This window comes from Pelophylax lessonae (genome assembly GCF_965119305.1).
Source record: "Pelophylax lessonae genome assembly, chromosome: 12".
Taxonomy (NCBI): domain Eukaryota; kingdom Metazoa; phylum Chordata; class Amphibia; order Anura; family Ranidae; genus Pelophylax; species Pelophylax lessonae.
Genome location: NC_138779.1, coordinates 143,678,745 through 143,697,690, shown reverse-complemented (window position 1 = coordinate 143,697,690; position 18,946 = coordinate 143,678,745). Strand labels below are relative to the sequence as shown.

At 42.8% G+C, this 18,946-nt stretch overlaps 1 protein-coding gene across 5 annotated transcripts in view; it reads left to right on the top strand.

Moving 5' to 3' along the window:
- The window catches only part of CADM1 (cell adhesion molecule 1), a 529,619-nt gene that overhangs the window by 433,910 nt on the left and 76,763 nt on the right, over window positions 1-18,946 (top strand). The window lies entirely within an intron of this gene.

Genomic DNA, 18,946 nt, shown 5'->3' with positions numbered 1-18,946 from the left:
AAGTACAGTACAATAGAAGTAAATGATGCATGGATAGGCAGCACAGTGGCAGTGGTTAGAGCATCTGCCTTACAGCACTAGGGTTCTCCGCTTAATTCCCTGTCTGGACACTATCTGCATGGAGTTTGCATGTTCTCCTTGTGCTTGTGTGGGTTTGCTCCAGTCACTCCTGTTTCCTCTCACACACAAAAGACATGCTGGTAAGTAAATTGGTCCTAGTATGGGTGCATATGAGATAAGGACCATCGATTGTAGTCTCCTTGAGAGCAGGGACTAATAGGAACCCAGCAAGCTTGACCAATACAGGCTGCCTGCAGAGATCTGGAGGAAGGGGAAGGTGCAAGACCAGTCACCCTGCACAAGGAGAGAGAGAGAGCAGCAGCGAGCTGTCTTTATTATAGGAAAATGCAAAATTGTGCATTGGATTACTTCACAAATATAGCATAAATACACAAAGCATACCAAGAATAAGGCTACACATGCTTCTTTTATTTAGATAATATTTGCTTATTCCACAGTTCAGCTTTCAACTGTATCCTCTTCTCAAGAGGAATATAGTTTACCTGAAAACGTTGAGGGTGTGGACCTCTATTGGCACCTGACTGCATTGCTATTTGATGAAGTATTTTACATCTTCACTAGAATTCTCCATATGTTTACTTAATAAATCACTGTAAAATGAGGCTGCACACCATTGTTTTCAAAGCGTTAAAAATAACTTAATTGTTCCAGCAAAACCTATTTCACCCCACCTAACCCCTCCTTGTAATGCGTTTCGCATCTTAGTGGAACTAGAACTGTGTGGAATGTATTGGATCTTAATGTACGCTTGATGCGCAAATAACTCTGTTGCGCTAATAAGTGCACTTTTGCATATTAATATACGTCAAGCGCAATTAATCCCGTTGTGCTAAAAAGCACAGTTCTCAGCTCTTATGTATAAGATAATGGAGCGCGCTCAGCAGTACCCAGTAATACAGACACACAGGCTATTATCACATTAGATGCTCGATAGAATGTCCTAATGTACAGTCACATGACATAAGTTACTCACATAGGATCAGCCAATGACACACCTGTATACATTCAAATGATGTGAATGTGCAATGTATATGTAAAGTGCTGCGTAAATTGACAGCGCTATACAAGTACCTGAAATAAATAATAAAATAAATAAATATACAATAGAAAGGGGGAGTACACGATCGTGAACGAGCAGAACAGCGTGCACAGCATTGGAGAGTGGAAATTAGTGCACCGCAGTTAACAATGCAACCCACATGTAGCAGGATTCGCGCCTAGCACTACACAATGAAACCAGCGTGTAGAACCATGAACACTGCTCTGATCAAACTCGTGCATGCACTCCCGCCACTACTACATAGTTAGTCAGGTTGAAAAAAGACACAAGTCCATCTGGTTCAAAAAAAAAAAACACACTATTGAAAAACCCAACCATACAATCCCATATACACAATCCTATACACGCAGTTGATCCAGAGGAAGGCGAAAAAACCCCAGAAAAACATGATCCAATTTGCTACAGCAGGTGAAAAATTCCTTCCTGATCCCCCGAGAGGCAATCGGGTATTCCCTGGATCAACTTTACCTAACAAAATTTTAGTACCCACTTATATTAAGTACACCCAGGAAACAATCCAGGCCTTTTTAAAGCAATGTAGTGAGCTAAGCAGAACCACCTCTGGAGGGAGTCTATTCCACATTTTCACAGCTCTTACTGTGAAGAAACCTTTCAGTATTTGGAGATGAAATCTGTTTTCCTCTAGACGTAAAGAGTGCCCTCTTGTCCTCTGTGTTGACCTTAAAGTGAACAACTCAACACTAAGTTCACTATATGGACCCCTTATGTATTTATACATGTTGATCATATCCCCCCTTAATCTCCACTTCTCAAGAGAGAAAAAAAATTCAGTTTCTCTAATCTTTCCTCATAGCTGAGCTCCTCCATGCCTCTTATCAATTTGGTTGCCCTTCTCTGCACTTTCTTCAGTTCTCTGATATCCCAAGAACTGGTGCCCAAAACTGAACTGCATATTCCAGATGAGGTCTTACTAATGATTTATACAGGGGCAAAATTATATCTCTCTCTCTGGAGTCCATGCCTCTCTGTTCTACACCACTTAGTATGTGTGATGCATTCATATTCTTAGTCCCCAAGTGCATAACTTTACATTTATCAACATTAAACCACATTTTGCCAAATAGTTGCCCAATGAAACAGTACATTGAGGTCAGCTTGTAAGTTGGAGACATCCTGTAAAGAAGTTATGAGGTACTTTACATTATGTACTTACCCTGCCTTGCTACTGTATTTGTATTCATATCTGGGCAACCCCTTTTAACTATCTAATATGCTATTTGCAAATAATAGATTTGTGTGGATGTGCTTATTCTCCTTTTCTAAATTGCTATTGTCCTATACAGTTTCACACAAAAGGTAGTGACATGCATGTGTGGACATTTACAGGCTGACAGAAAAAGAGACGATAATGACTAGGAAAGTTATTTTAGTGCCATTTCAGTGGTATTTAGTACCACCAAATAGTAGACCAATACACAGAAAAACAGGGGACTTTGAACATACCTCTGATAGTAGACTCATTCTAAGAAGGATTATAATCCAAATAAAATATATTTTTTTACAAAATTTCATAAAATACCACCACAGAGTCCTTAGATTGATGATCCATATCATACACATTTGAGATCAGAGATGTCCTTAAACACCTCAATACTGGGCACTTTCACCCCTTCCTTCCCAGACCAATTTTCAGCTTTCAGTGATCTCGCAATTTGAATGACAATTACTCAGTCATACTACACTATACCTAAAATAAATTTTTACCATTTTTGTTAACACAAATAGAGCTTTATTTTGGTGGTATTTATTCACCACTGGGTTTTTTATTTTTTGCAATATAAGCAAAAAAGAGCGAACATTTTGAAAAAAAAAAAAAACAATTTTTTCTACTTTGTTTTAAAAGAAATCCAATAAAATCAAACGTTGTCATATATTTAGGCCAGAATGTATTCTACTACATGTCTATGGTAAAAATAAATCCTGATAAGTGTATGATAATAGGTTTGTGTGAAAGTTAGAGTCTACAAGCCAGGCTACATATCATTGAAAATTGACCAATCCTGATGTACTGACTACCTATCACATACAGAGGCCCAACATCCAAGTAGCACCGTCCGGCATTCTAAAGGCATAAGCTGCACATTTTATTTGCTGCGGACCTATCACATTTTTGAAGGCCCTGGAGCACCAGGACAATGGAATTATCCACAAAATGACCACATTTTGGAAAGCAAACACGCCAATGTATATACTACAAGGTCTAATGAGTCTTTTGAACATGTCATTTTTTTACACAAGTTTTTTGAAAATGTGGAAAGAAAATGAAAACCTATTATTTATTTTTTTCACAAAGTTGTCAATTTATAAGATATTTCTAACACATAGCATGTACATAGCAAAAAGTACACCCCAAAATACATTCTGCTACTCATCCTGAGTATGGCGATACCACATGTGTGAGACCTTTCCACAGACTGACCCTTATACATAGGCCAAACATGCAAGTAGCACCTTCAGGCTTCTAACACATAGCATGTACATAGCAAGAATAACACCCCAAAATACATTCTGCTGAGCAAAGGCCAAAAAATGTAAAGATTACCTGTGGTTTTAACAGTCAGGAATACTGTCCCAGCACAGGAAAAGCATTGGTCTAGACAGCCAACGGAAATGTCTAGGAATTGTCCATCCAGCAGGCAGAGATATGCCAAAGTATTGGTCCTGGCAGTAGTTCAAGTGGCAGGCAGAGGCATGGCCAGTTCCGGTGGCAGGCAGAGGCATGGCCAATTCATGTTGCAGCAGGCAGCACTATTAGGTTTAGGGCCTTGGTCAGGTAAGACCTGAGGACAGGGGTTTGAGGCCTCTCCCACCCAAATCTCTTTGAAGCCTCTGAGTCTCCAGACCCTAATCCGAGAAAAAAAGTTTTCTCCACTCGGAAATTCTATTCTGGAGCCCCTCACATATGCAAGACCCCTGTGCAGTCTTGAATCTCACTAATATAGTGGCAGGGCAAATGATCAGTTCAGGAGGCAGGCAAAAAGCATGGTCATATAACAGGCTGAGGTCCACTCACGTGTAAGGCAGAAACACGGTTGGCAGAAGCATAGTCAATAAACAGTCCGGGTCATACACCGGAATAGCAGAAACTGGAAAAATATCTTCACATCATAGTCAATAAACAGTCCGGGTCATACGCAGAAATAGCAGATAGTGGAAACTGGAAAAATGTCTTTACTTTACTAATAGTGTAGTGAAGTGTGATAAATCCGATAGCACTCTCCAGTACAGGGGCCTGCCTGGGAGGGACATTGGGGACAGTAATATCGGGTGTCATGGCAAATTCCTCTACTTGAACATACACAACATTTTTTGGGGGGGTTTGCAACCTATGTGGGTAGGAGGGAGGATATCAGGGAAGTGCCATTTATGAAGTCTGGCTAATGTATTGGAGCAAATTTGTTCAGGGGCATGGCCATGGAGATGGAGAAGGGCTAGGGATCATTGGGTGCACTTGGAAACAATAGCATATGAATTGAATAGGGCTAGTTGAATTTAAATGGCTGCTTTCTTATGCTAAAAAGTGATGATCTGGTGGACAAGTATGGCTGCATCAGCTTGTCTTTTATATCCACCCCCCCCATGAATAGGTTATATTCATGTATACATTTTGACTTCTGGATGGGACCTCGTCTTGTCTGAAGTTCCACCAAGGTGTAATCATGTATTGTGGAAAGGATGTAGACGTCCCTTTTATCTCTTCACTTTAGGGCTAGTACCTTTTCATTCCGCATACTGGCTTTTTCCCCCCGATTAAATTTCTTGGTGACCAATCTCTGTGGGAAGCCCTTGTGGTTGGACTGTGCTATCACACAGGCCACAGTCTTCTTAAGGTAGAGATGGTGGAAAAGTGGGAGCCTCTTGTAGAAATTGTCTAAATCTAGATGGTAACCCTTCCCAAACAGTGGTTCTATCGGCTGCCAGAAGATTTTACCACTTGTCCCCATATAGGTAGGGCATCCAGGGGGGGTTAGCTGGCTGTCCTTTCCCTCATAAATTTTAAAATCATATGTGTAACCCGTGACCCTGTTGCATGCCTTGTAAACCTTTACCCCATATTTGGCCTGTTTACTGGGGAGGTATTGCTTGATGCCAAGTCTTCCGATAAAGTGGACTAGGGATTCATCTACACAAATATTTATATCGGGGACAAACATTTGCTTGAAGCTGGAGCAAAAAAATTGATTAGGGGTCGAATTTTGAATAATTTATCATAATCAGGAGGATTTCGAGGGAGGCACTGGGCATTGTTGTTGAAATGTAAAAATCTCATTATTATTTAGTAATGGGTTCTTGGCATCAAAGAGCTGTAGACTGGCATATGAGTAGACTGGCATATGATAGATAGGTTGGGTAGACCAGTAGGAATGGAGTTCAGTTTTTTTTTTTTTGTCAGCCCCATGTTGAGGGTTAGTCCAAGGAAAAGTTTAAACTCTTCCACAGAGAGGGGTTTCCAAACAAGAGGGCGGGCATAGGAAGAATCGGGATTACTGGCAATATGTTGGCTTGTGTGCAGATTACACTGCTCCACGATGTAGTTCAGCAGATCATTCGTGAAAAATAAATGAAAATAATAAAGTGGGGTTACATTTTCTGATTGTTTTTGAGGGCCTGGCAGTGCTGTGAAAGGGAAAATTACAGGTTCTGCTGAAGTATCGGGCAGCCATGTTGAGTATAATAATATATCTGGGAGGCTACTATGGGCCCTGCTTCATTGGGGATGGGATGCCCTGTTATCATCTAGCCTATCATGTAGGAATGTTGCCCTGCCTATGCTTACCACTGCACAAGGACTTGCAGAACTGCTGGTGGATGCCTGCCTATAATCTTGGAGTGCTGCACTGCTGGTGGATACCACAGGGTTTATTGAGCTGCTGGTGGATGCCTCAGGATTTGTTGCACTGCTGGTGGATGCCTGTGCCTGCTCAAATCTCCTGAGCTTCTTTTTTAGGATTCTGTCCTCCTCAATTTCCATTTCAGAGCCACTGCTTTCTACTGTCTCATACTCGCTATCTGAGTCTGATGGAGAGAGTTCACCGCTACTCTCGTCTGACATACTCTGGAGTATATGGAAAGCCGCCTCGCTGCTAAATAATTTTTCTCTGTCGCTCATGGACAGATGTAGTCGTCCTTGATTTTATATCAACTCGGGTTATACTGCCCTCTACAGGAGTAGGACTAGACAGGAAAGAAAACGTTCTGGCCACACCCTAGGGGCAGTCCCAGAGGGTATATCCTCTCACTTCCTGCTACAGCAAATCAGTTTTTTTCTGTCTAGTTAGGAGTAAGGACCTAGATGCCTTGCTAGGATCTTCGGTCCTGGCAGGATTTTTTTCTTAGATTTTTTTTTAGACAGCTTTTTTCTCCAGTGTTCCTGTGAGATCTTCAAGCAAGAAAGCTGGAACTGGGCGACGGGCTGGATGTTGAGATCCAGTGGTCACCCCAGTTCAGCCTACGAGCGCGTGCAGGCCATAGCTCCGCGCTGGGTCGGCCGCAACATAGTCCCACTGGGCGGGGACTGACCCTGCGAGTTAAACGTCTCGCCTGGACGCCAATGACCAACAGAGTCACGGCGTCCGTATTGGTCGAAAGCCCCCCCACCCCGGTGGAGAGGGGTTCTGTCAGGAGTTGGCGCCCGCCTGGTTCCGGTATGGTGAGTAGAATGTTCCCCCTCTCCCCCCTGTCGGGTTTGTGGTGGACCGGGCCCCTCTCTGGGATGGTAGGATGGGTCTCCCCTCTATCCTATAACAGGTCACAGATCCCCCAATTTGAGTGTGATTGTTTGTGAATAGTAACCAGGAGGCTTGGTTTGGGAGCTGACAATCTAAGGTCATTGTAAGACTGTAAGGGTGACTGAAGTCAGTAGCAGTACAAAAGGACATTACTATTAAAGTAGAAGGTATCCTACCTGTCAGAGTGTGTACACAGGCCGATGCCTATGCCTGAGTTACTGCAGTCCAGATCGCCATTCCTCCAGCAACCGGTCACTTCCACGGGCTGCACAGCCTCCCGATGGAGGGTCCTATACCGCCGACCAGGCTTATCACCATTCAGGGTGAAGTTTGTGGGGCCGAGGCACTCCCGCAGGCCGCCAGGCCGAATACATACTTCCCGCAGGCCGCTGCTAGCCGCCGCTATCCTACACAGGCCGCCGCCATTGTTTTGCAGATCGTACGAGGCCGCCATAATGGCGTAGCCTCGTGTCTCCAGCATGGGGGCGGCCATGTTTGAGGTGACCAAACACCTCGAGGAGCTAGGGGAAGGCGCCGGAAGGTGTGTAAAGGGGCGGAGCCGCCTCCTTGGCCCAGGGAAAGCAAGCCAAAGACTTCCTGTCTGTAACAGACAGTGCTGGAAGCAAGTTGATAAGAAACTTCTGTGCATCAGGTGAGCTTGGGGTCTCTCTCTCTCTCTCTTTCTGAGGGGTCCAAGCAGGTAGACTGACGGGCGCTATTGCGCTGGGGGACTAAAGTTTTTTTTTCTTGCAATTAATTTTTTTGTGTTTGCTGGCAAGTGTCTTGTTACATGAACCCTGCCACACATGTATCCCCACCTGATCCCCTCGGGGTGGCCGCAGGACCCTCCAGTACCTCATTTGTGATGATGCATTATCAGCAGTTTTGGAGTCTTTGGTATCCCGGGTGGAGGTAGCCTGTCAGGGACGGGGGTCAAGAAGAGCGAACCCCGCCTACCCCTATGTCATCTGATACTTCAGATACGGATTCTGAGCTGGTCATTGCAGCCCCTTTTCTGGGGTTGTTGTCTCCGGTACGGTCTCCTCAGACAGTGAGGAGGACGCGTCTGCCTCCGCCATAGCACAAGAAGCGTTGGTGGAAGCACTAGTTGTGTCTGTCCGGGAAACCTTAAATCTTGAGGTTACACGGGCAGAGGTAGCGGAGACTCATATTCCTTCTTTGGTACTAGCAAGCCTACCAAAATGATGAAGGGTTTCCCTTGCTCAAATGGGGTCGTCCGTAAACGAGCCCCTGCTATTTCCAAACGCATTGCTAGGCGCTATCATTTTGAGGAATCCCTCATTACAAAGATGGACGGTACCACCAATAGTGGACTCACCGATTTCCAGACCAAATAAAGCCACTGTTATCCCGTTGGATTGACAGAATGGACCCCACCCATCTCTAGGGTGGGGGGACGTCTTCACCGGTTTCCGGATCCAGGGCTTTCCAGAATCCCGGATAAAGGGGATCACAAGGTCATATGGTCGGGATACAAGATCGAGTTTCGATCACTTCCACCGGTGCGATTCTTCCCTTCCAATATTCGAAGTCGCTTAAAAAGCTTTGCGGGGGACAGCTTGATGCAACAAGCAGTGGTAGTTCCCATTCCTTGGAGGAGTTCTAATCGAACCTGTTCACAATGCCCAGGAAAAAGGGCTAGGTGCGTCCAATTCTGGTCTTGGAAGAGATGGAGTCCATCCATACAGTGGTGGCCTCCCTGCATCAGGGGGATTTCCTGGCGTCTATAGACATTTAGGGTGCCTATCTTCATATCCCCATCTTCGCAGGACATCAGCGTTTTCGTTGCTTTTCCCAAAGATCATCCCTGGTTCCCACCAGGAGACTGAACTATCTGGGCCTAATTTTGGATACATCCTTGGCAAGAGTGTTTCTCCATGCGGAGAAACTCCAGAAGATTCAGTCAATGATTCGGATGTTGCTGTCCGTCAACTGGCTGGGATTGATGGTCGCCTCTTTAGAGGCAGTACCGTTTGCCCAGTCTCATACCCGAATTCTCCAAAGAGGAGATTCTTCTCATATGGAATCGGAATTTCTGATTCCCTGGACAATCGGATCCGATTGAGCGAGCGCACCAGGGAGGCTCTGGTCTGGTGGCTTCGGTCTCCGATGCTCAGCCAGGGGAAGTCATTTCTTCTGATAAATTCCAGGTCACCGATAAATGTGTTGGAACTGAGAGCGATCAGACTTTGTCTGATTTACTGGACCGAGCAGCTCCAGGGCAGCCCGGTTCGGATCCAATCGGACTATGCCTTGGTCATGACTTATGTCGATCACCAGGGGGCACCAAGAGTGCCCTGGCGGCCATAGTAGTGGCCAACATTCCTATTGGGGGAACAGTTGTTCCAGTTCTCTCCGCGATATTTATCACGGGGGTGGACAGGCAGATTATTTCAGCCGTCAGATTCTGGATCAAGAGGAATAGTCTCTTCATCCAGAGGTATTTCACCAGCTGTCCCTTCATTGGGGCACCCCGGAGATGGATCTGTTGGCAGGTTGGCTCAACAGGGCTCGCGCCCGCGATCCTCTAGCGGACGCAGCAGACGCGCTGAGCGCCCCGTAGGGGAAGTATCAGCTACTGTATGTCTTCCCCCTTCTCAAGTTACTGCTGAGATTTCTCCGCAGGATAGAGGTGGAGGGAACTCCAGTTATCCCGGTAATTCCGGGCTAGCCTCGTCAAGCCGGGTACGCCGACTTGGGCAAGACTAGTCGCGGACGCTCCTTGGAGACTTCTTCTCAGGGAGGATCTGCGGTCTCAAGGACCGATCTTCCATCGTGCTTTACAGTCGCTGGCTTTAACGGCCTGGCCATTGAGACCCAGGTATTGAAGGACAAGGAATTGTTAGCTTCAGTTATTCCTACTCTAATTAAAGCAAGAAAAGCGACTTCCAGCAAAGTCTATTATCGCACATGGAAGGCTTACATTGCGTGGTGTGAATCATAGGAGTTTTCCCCCACGTACCTATTCGGTGTCCCGAATCTTGGTTTTTTCTGCAAAAGGGGGTTGAGCAGAAACTATCCTTGAGCACTATCAAGGGTCAGGTTTCAGCGTTAGCAATCTTCTTCCAGAAGCCTCTGGCTACTCATTCCTTGGTGCGGAATTTCATCCAGGAGGTGCAGCACTTGGCTTCGCCAGTGCGCGCACCCTTACCACCCTGGGATCTTAATTTGGTGTTGTCGGTTCTTCAGAAACCTCCCTTTGAAAATATCAGGGAGATTCCCTTGCTTACATTATCCCAGAAGGTGGCCTTCTTGGTGGCTATCACTTCTACACGCAGGGTGTCAGAACTGGCTGCATTATTGTGTCATTCCCCAGATCTGGGGATTCATAGGGAGAAGGTAGTTCTTCATCCGAAGCCATCTTTTTTTCCTAAGGTGGTTTTCAGACTTTCATCTGAATGAAGATATTGTGCTACCTTCCTTGTGTCCTAAGCCCAGTCATCCTCGGGATTGTGCGTTGCATTCCTTGGATGTGGTGCGGGCAATCAGGGTATACCTGAAGACTACGGAATCGTTCCGTAAGACGAATTCACTTTTTGTGATCACGGATGGCCCCATAAAGGGGTTGCCTGCATCTGCCGCGACTATCTCCAGATGGATTAGACAGACGGTGGTACAGGCTTATTCTATTTAGGGTCGGAATCCTCCGTTCCTTGTTAAGGCGCACTCTACTCGAGCGCTCAGTACTTCCTGGGCCTACCGCCATCAGGCGTCAGTGGTCCAGGTGTGCAAGGCGGCTACCTGGTAGTCGGTGCATACCTTTACAAAATTTTATAAAGTTCATGTGATGGCATCGTGGATGCCTCATTTGGCCGCAAGGTTTTGCAGACCACAATTTGAGGAGACCGGTGATCTACCTCGAGGGTTTTTTTCCGTTGGAATTTCTGTTGAGTCTCATCTTTTGTTTGATGAGCCTTTTAAACTTCTAGTTGGCACCGGTTGGGCCTTCTAGATTGGATTTTGATTTCCATTTTCCCACCCCTCATTTGTGGCACTGCTTTGGGACGTCCCGAGTTGATATTAATCAAGGAGGACTACGTCTGTCAATGAGCGACAGAGAAAAATTGATTTTTGTAAAATCCTTTTCTCTTAAGCTCATTGACAGACGTAGTACCCGCCCCTCTGTTTTTGAGTTGGGTTGGGTTAAATTCTCTAAACACTGCTTTGTGACATAACTGATTTGCTGTAGCAGGAAGTGAGAGGATATACCCTCTGGGACTGCCCCTAGGGTGTGGCCAGAACATTTTCTTTCCTGTCTAGTCCTACTCCTGTAGAGGGCAGTATAACCTGAGTTGATATTAATCAAGGAGGACTACGTCTGTCAATGAGCTTAAGAGAAAAGGATTTTACGGTAAGATTTTACAAAAATCAATTTTTTAGCCATGTGGACAGATGTGCGCAGATAATTACTGGAACAGATGTGTGACAGATCTTGATCACTGGGATGTGGCAGATGTTCACTGGGACAGATGTGGCAGATCACTACCGGCGGGGGGGGGGCAGATCACTGAAGGCAGGTGCGCCAGATGATTACGGGCAGGTGCGCCAGATGATCGCTGTAACAGATTATTTTACTGGGACAGATGTGTGACAGGTGTGTTCACTGTGTTGGGGACACTAGCTGGGTGATCATTGTGTAAAAAGCAGTAAAACAGCTCAAAACTCACGGATCCCTGGCTAGGAGCACAGATCGTCTCTTCTTCTCACTGACAGGCTCTGTGTGAGGAGAAGCAGAGCCGATCGCCATTACAACGGCTTTGCTGACATTACTGTGATTGGACACAGCCGCCATGCGATCAGGAGGGTTAATCGGCATCAGGAGGGTTAATCACAGAGCCCTCCTTCCGAGATTCAGAAGTTTTTCAAAACTGAAAACAGTTCAGCTTACACTTTTAAAGGGTTAAAAGTTGCTATACACAGCAGACGTCCTTTCAGGTGTCTTTATTCAACTACAACTAAATTCAACCTTTTCTCAGGCTGAAATGGATGATAGCGCAAAACAGCGGCTAGTGCCCAGATAAACCGCCAGTGTTTAGAGACTGAACCTGCCTGTCAAGGAAACTTTTACATGATAATAAAAGTTATACAAGGTAACTCTGGCTAGAAGAAATGCCCTTTAAAATGTATACGACAGTTCTGTATACCAAAAACAATCAGCAAACTAAGTTTATTAGAGGATTTACAGAAACATATGAAATATAAGAGACCATCTTCAAATCTAGTATGTATGAACTAGAAGTGGAATCTCTCGTAGTTATCTTTAATGTAAAAGACCAGGTACTGTATGTACTTGCCCACCTGCCTCTTAGTACAGCGTGCTATGCTAATATTCACTTTGCTCCCTACTCCTGTAGTCTCCACGGTGCAGAAATGCTCAGTGCCGCACAGTCTTATAGCAAAAATGTTCCCTGCCGGCCCATCTTTGCAGTGCGCATGCGCACCGTGATCCTTTCATTCCTGAGTTGAGCCATTTTTCAGCCATCCAGCATACTATGCCTCACCCATTGGAATGTATGGACTACAGCAGGCATGCACACAAAGAAGACAGGCTTGTAGGGGATATTTTCGCTAAAAAGGCTATGCAGTCCCCGGCAGGGCCACGCAGTGATGATCGCTGGAACAGAGGGCAAAGTGAGCTTTAAGATCCGATTTCAAACCTGAGCATGAAAAATTATGTTTTTTGTTGTTGCAGAATCCTTAACTTAACTGGAAATAGAATGTTCATTTAATCCTCTGTCCATCTCATTTCATGTTCCCATTTACAGCCCTTATTCTTTGCCATTTTAATATAGACATTCTTCCTGCTGTGAGAGGTATCACACTATAGAACAGTGGCGCTCATCTGACTACACTGCGGGAAGGGTGCTACTTATATCTACTAATGACTGACCATAAAAAAGAAAAAAAAGTTTTATTGGTTTTAACTGCTTTATGTAAGGAGGTTCTGTGAATGAACCGATATTTTGCAGCGGTGCAGCATTCTACATAATACTCTCAAAGTGATTCTGTGCCGATGATTTAATTGGTATACAAGAATCTCAGACCTGAATAGTTTTCAGGAAAATCTATAATAAAGTTGAAATAATGTATTTTTTTTATTAAGTGTGTGTGTGTGTATATATATATATATATATATATATATATATATATATATATATATATATATATATATATATATATATATAATCAATAATCGTGTGCAGCCAGGGGCCACAACCTCAAAAGATCTAGCGGGTTGCAAAACCTTTCTGCAAAACGTATGTATACATTTTTCCTTCACAAATGATGCCTGATATAAAAATCTATTTTAAGTGTCAAGTACATTATTTTCACAGTGGGTGGTAACCTTTACATAGATCAAGATATTTAATAGTCTTATGTAAGCATCCTGTAATGGGTTTACAGTAAGTATGAGTAGAATTGACTTATTTTTTAAAAATAATATATTTTTTTAATTCCAACATTAAATACGGTCCTGAGAAGAAGTGCTAAACCCTTGCATAGCTCCTAGCACGTAAATTCATCTTTCATCTGTATTAATAGTACAGACTTATTTAACCATGAATGCAATGTTTCACATTTCCATATCAGGGCAGCTAATGGGATGTTGAGAGCAGGGTTCCTGGAGACTTGTGTTAAGTTGTGAGTTTGACCTGCTACATGCCATACAGAAAAAAAAAAAATCACCCAATTTTGATTACTTCATTGACTGAATTTAGTTATGGTGCAGTGTTGCCCTAAAAAAAGATTTCAGAAAATGTGTTGTTTAAGCTCTAACATGAAAGAGATATATTTTGATATTTAAAGACTTTTGAGCTCATCATTTTACTTTTCAGGCAAATAATTTAAAAATGGAAGAAATTCAGCAGCATAGTTTCTCCCCCTTGGTTTGATCATCACGCATAACCTCTGTTAAGAACAAACATCGTGGAGAACAAGTAACCAATATATGGGGAGTTTAGGGACAGTTACTAAAAAGTGTCTTATTAATGTAGTTAGAACAATGTTGTAACGGATTTAGTAAAAAAACAGTGAACCATGAAATTAGGAAAAGAAATAAAGTGTATCTTAACCCCAAAACAAGAGTTTATTATGTTGCAGCTTGACAGTCCTTATATTTAATGACTGCATTCATTTTCTCTTTTTTTTTTTTTTTTTTTTTTTTTTTACTTCTTAATTTTCAGCCAGAAATTCTGCCATTAACACACTTCTGTCCAAGGGTGACCATGCTCACTGACTGTACTGTATCTATGAAGGAACAGCATTCCTTTACTTTAGGTTGCTTTCCAGATAGGGACAACAAAAAACTCCCCCCTCGCTTTTTTCCATAGAGGGAAGTTTTGTAGTTAACCACAAGCTCCAGAAGGTTTACCCCCCCCTTCATGACCAGGCCATTTTTGCGATACGGCACTGCATTATTTTAACTGACAATTGCATGGGCGTTCCACACTTTACCCAAAAAGATGTTTTTGTTATTTTTTTTCCCACAAATAGAGCTTTCTTTTGGTGGTGTTTGATCACCTCTGCGGTTTTTATTTTTTGCGCTATAAACAAAAAGACTGCCAATTTTGAAAAAAAAAAAACTTTTTGTACTTTATACTATAAAACATATCTAATAAAAAAAATTAAAAAATTTAATTTATTCATCAATTTAGGCCAATGTGTATTCTGCTACATATTTTTGGTTAAAAATCCTAATAAGCGTATATTGATTGGTTTGCGCAAAAGTTATTGCGTCTACAACTATGGGATATTTTTACGGAATTGTATTTATTTTCTTACTAGTAATGGCGGCGATCAGCGATTTTCAGTGGCACTGTGACATTGTGGGAGACAAATCGAACAATAACTTACACTTTTCACACTTTTTTTGGGGATCAGAGACACTAATACAGGGATCAGTGCTAAAAATATGTACTGTCGCTATACTATTGACAGACAGGGAAGGGGTTAACATCGGGGGCAATCAAAGGGTTAAATGTGTTCTCTGGGAGTGCTTTCCATCTGTGGGAGGGGGTGTGTTTTGACTGGGGGAATAGAGCGATCCGTGTTCCTGCTTTGCAGGAACACAAGATCACCATCTTCCCAACTCAGAAAATGGCGGTCTGCCTTGTTTAGGCAGACTGGCATTCTGCCTCTCTTCCAAACCATCGCTAGGTGCTGGTCAACATCGAGGCCGCGCCCCATATCCTATGCTCGAAATCACTACAGGTACGCAATTTCACTCAGTAGGGGCCACCCTGCAGAAATATATATACGTGGGGCGGTTAAGAAGAGGTTAAAGTGGTTGTAGAGCCTCAACGTTTTTTATTTTACCCTAATACATTTTATGCATTATGGTAAAAAAACCTTCTCTGCCCCCCCTTATGCTTAACTGAGCCCGATCCGATCCAGTGACGTATATGAGGGCAGTGGCTTTTCCCGCTGTCTCCCTACTCATAGAGCAGATTGGTAGCAGTGGGCGCCATTGGCTCCTGCTGCCGTCAATCAAATGCTTTGATGAGGGACATGGGGGACCCATTGAAAGCAGCTTTCCATGGGGGCACTCGCTCAAGAAGAAGGACCTGGAGCACCAGCGGGGGACCTCAGATAAGGAGAATTGGGGCTGCTTTGTGCAAAACCATTGCACAGAGAAGGTAAGTATTCCATGTTTATTTAAATTTTAAATAAAATACAAAGGTTTAATGTTACTTTAATAGAAGATATCTGGAAAGGCAGATAACAGTTTCTGATATTTCTGATTGTCGCAAAATTTCTCTCAGGTGTTTTTCGGAATATAGATAATTAATGGTGGCCACCACATCTATGAACCTAGGAGTTTCAATATATTACAGTTTTGTTCTTGGGTTTAGATATTCTCTAACATAATTTTGCAGTCATTGGGCACTACTGGCACCCTAAGGTTCTCACTAACATGTAGTGCCTATAACACCTACAGTCCTCCTATTTTGCTTTTTTCTCTGCCTTGTCGTTCAGTGAAGCCCAACTTGACTTCAGGCCGTCCTCTGCCTAGGAGAAGGGGCAACATATTCTATTTTCATGAGTGCAAATAAGGCCCACTTTTTGAGGATCAGCCTCATTTCTCTTTCAGGACTGTAAATTGGAGTGCACTCAGTTGAACTGATAGTAACACTGCCCTGAAAGCAGAATGAAGAGTGTGGGCTAGAGTTGCTGAATCAAGTTTCCATATGAAGAATAAAGTCTTCTATTGTAGAGTGATTATGTGAGTCCCAAACATGAAGAGTCAGGTTAAAATTCAGAATATGTGGAAAATCAGGAGCACCATAGCTGGGGTTTTGAAGTCCAGAAAATTGTAATTATTCATAGAAATCCAAAATTAAAGGCCAAGTAGTATGACCCCTTACTAGTGTCCATGCTTTAACAGCTGATTGTAGTTTAGCTAGAGTTCCCTAATTTATTAAATTATGCTTTTTTTTTGTTTTTTTTTCATGAACAGCATTTTAGAACCCTAAAGAAGGGAGCACTTTGTAGTCTCCAAAACATGTTGACTTTTGTTTGGCATATTTTTCTGAAACCATTAGTTTGGTGCTTCATTTTTCCTAAACCTCATTGAAGCAGATGGGGCCAACCAGCAAAAAGTGAACTTAATTTAAAACATGGGGCAAGGTCTTTATATCCTTCCTTCTGAGAAGGAAGTTATCAACTTTGCTAATGCACAGTGCACTGGTTCACTCTATAGAAATTACCATAAACCTGTTGCAGAAAATGAAGTATTGTAGTTGGAATCTAAGCTGTTAGCGAAGGGCATTGGACAGTTCTTTTAGGACACTTTGATAAATAAGGCACATGTAATGTTATTATACATACAATTGCAAAGTGTCCTAGTTTTTCAAAAATCTTCTTCCTGCTGTACAAGTCCATAATATACTACATGAAGTTTCATAATGCATTTAAAATATTATTTTGCCCCTTGTTTTTGACATAGAAAAATATCCATATTCACAAACATGACATTTAAATCTGAGATTCCAAAAAAAAAAAAAATGACATTTTAATTTTTGAGAGCATAATGTGCAAAAAATAGAGTTCCTGGCAGTGTGGAAAATGCTGCACCCTGCTCTTTTTTGTTTCAGCCACCTGCTATGGAAATTGGCACAAATGGATGCCTGTCTAAAGAAAATTATGATTGTGATAACAGGTATGTGCTGCTTAGAGTGGAAAAAAAATAAAAATGTAGCAGTATTGCTATATTTAAATAAATCGTCTAATGGCCACAGCTCAGAGTTATTAATGGAAGCATTCAAATTGAGTACCTTTTATTTTTATTACAGGGATTCATTTTATCATTCTCTGGGTTAAAAAATGCCATAATGGGAAGAGTGGCTTTAAGTACTATAGGTAACTTATTTCAATAGATAGTATTGTCTAAATTTAAAGATGCCCATTGAACATTTGTCCTTGTCTTCGAATACCTCTTGGGGGCTCCACTGCCAATTTCTTCAGTCAGTTGTCTTTGTCATGGTCACATCGGGTGAGCAAAGTATAAAGATCTTACTATCACAACTTCCAGAGGGACTCCTATTCAAATCTCAAATATTCATTTTGGATTGACAAACCCTTTAAGCAGTAGTCATGTGCTTAAAGTCTTAAGTTCACCAAAAACACACACACACTTTGCAGCCAAGGGGCCAATAACATTGTCCAGCTTACCAAAATTGAACTTGGTTTGTATGACACACCTGTAGGCCAATATCTGTTTCCCACAAGCCTGGCCAAAAAACAACAATCTTGAAAGGCTAAGTTTACAAAATAAAAAAAAACCTTTTCAGTCAAGGGGCCCCATTACTGTAAAAAAATAAATAAACTGTCCAGCTTACCAAAATTGAGCTTTGTTTATATGACACCCCTGTAGGCCAATATCTGTTTCCCCCAAGCCTGGCCAAAAAAAACCTCCATCCTGACTGATCTACCCAGTCCTGAGATAGAAGGTGGGACATTATGACCATTAAGCGCACCCCCAGTATAACAGTAACAAGTGCTGTCACTTATTCAAATATCGGTGCAGTGTGCTTTCCTATCCCCCGCCACAACAACTTCTGAGCTCAGTGCTGCATCGTCAGGGGAAGGAAGGCCACACAGTGCATGTATCGTTTGGTGAACAAGGTAGGGTACTTGTTCCTCTTATGCTGCAATCAAGACATCCAAGCTTTTGTGCCAGTACAGTGCCTATAGTTGAAGATAGTATTTTTTTTTTTTTTTTACCTGGCTTGGCGGAACTGGAGCTTGGCCTACAGGTATGTCATGTAAGCTAAGTTGGACAGAGGGTTTTCACTGCCAAATATTCAGAAAAAAAGAGTTCTGTACTAACCACTTGCCGACCGTACGCCGCAGTTTTACTGCGGCAGGCTGACTCGGCTCTGCGAGTGGTTTCTGGGGGGGGGGCGAGTGGGTGCCACCGGTAGCACGCTCCCGCCCCCACTGAGAGAGAAGGAACAGAGTGCCTGTGATCCTTCTATATAGGATCACAGAGGTCTCTATGATCGCTTCACAAGTCCCCCCCCCAGTTAGAACACAGTCCCCTAGGCTCACAATTAAAACTTTGTTCATCCCTAGGTTAACCCCTTCCTTGTCAGTGTCATTATTACAGTATCAGCCCATATTTTTAGCACTGATTACTGTAGTAATGTCACTGGTCCCCCCAAAAGGGTCAAAAATGTCAGTTAGGGGTCTGATCTGTCCGCCGCAATATCGCAGTCCCACTAAAATTCGCAGATCGCTGCCATTACTAGTAAAAAAAAAAATTAAAATGACATAAATCTTTTTCCTAGTTTGTAGACGCGATAACTTTTGCGCAAACCAATCAAAATATGCTTATTGGGATTTTCTTTTACCAAAAATATGTAGCAGAATACAAATTGGCCTAAAAGGATGAAAAATCTTGATTTTTAAATTCTTTTTTGGGAATGTTCTATAGCAGAATGTAAACAAATTATATATATATATATATATATATAATTTTCAGAATTGTCGCTATTTTTTTGTTTCTAGCGCAAATGAAAGCTCTATTTGTGGG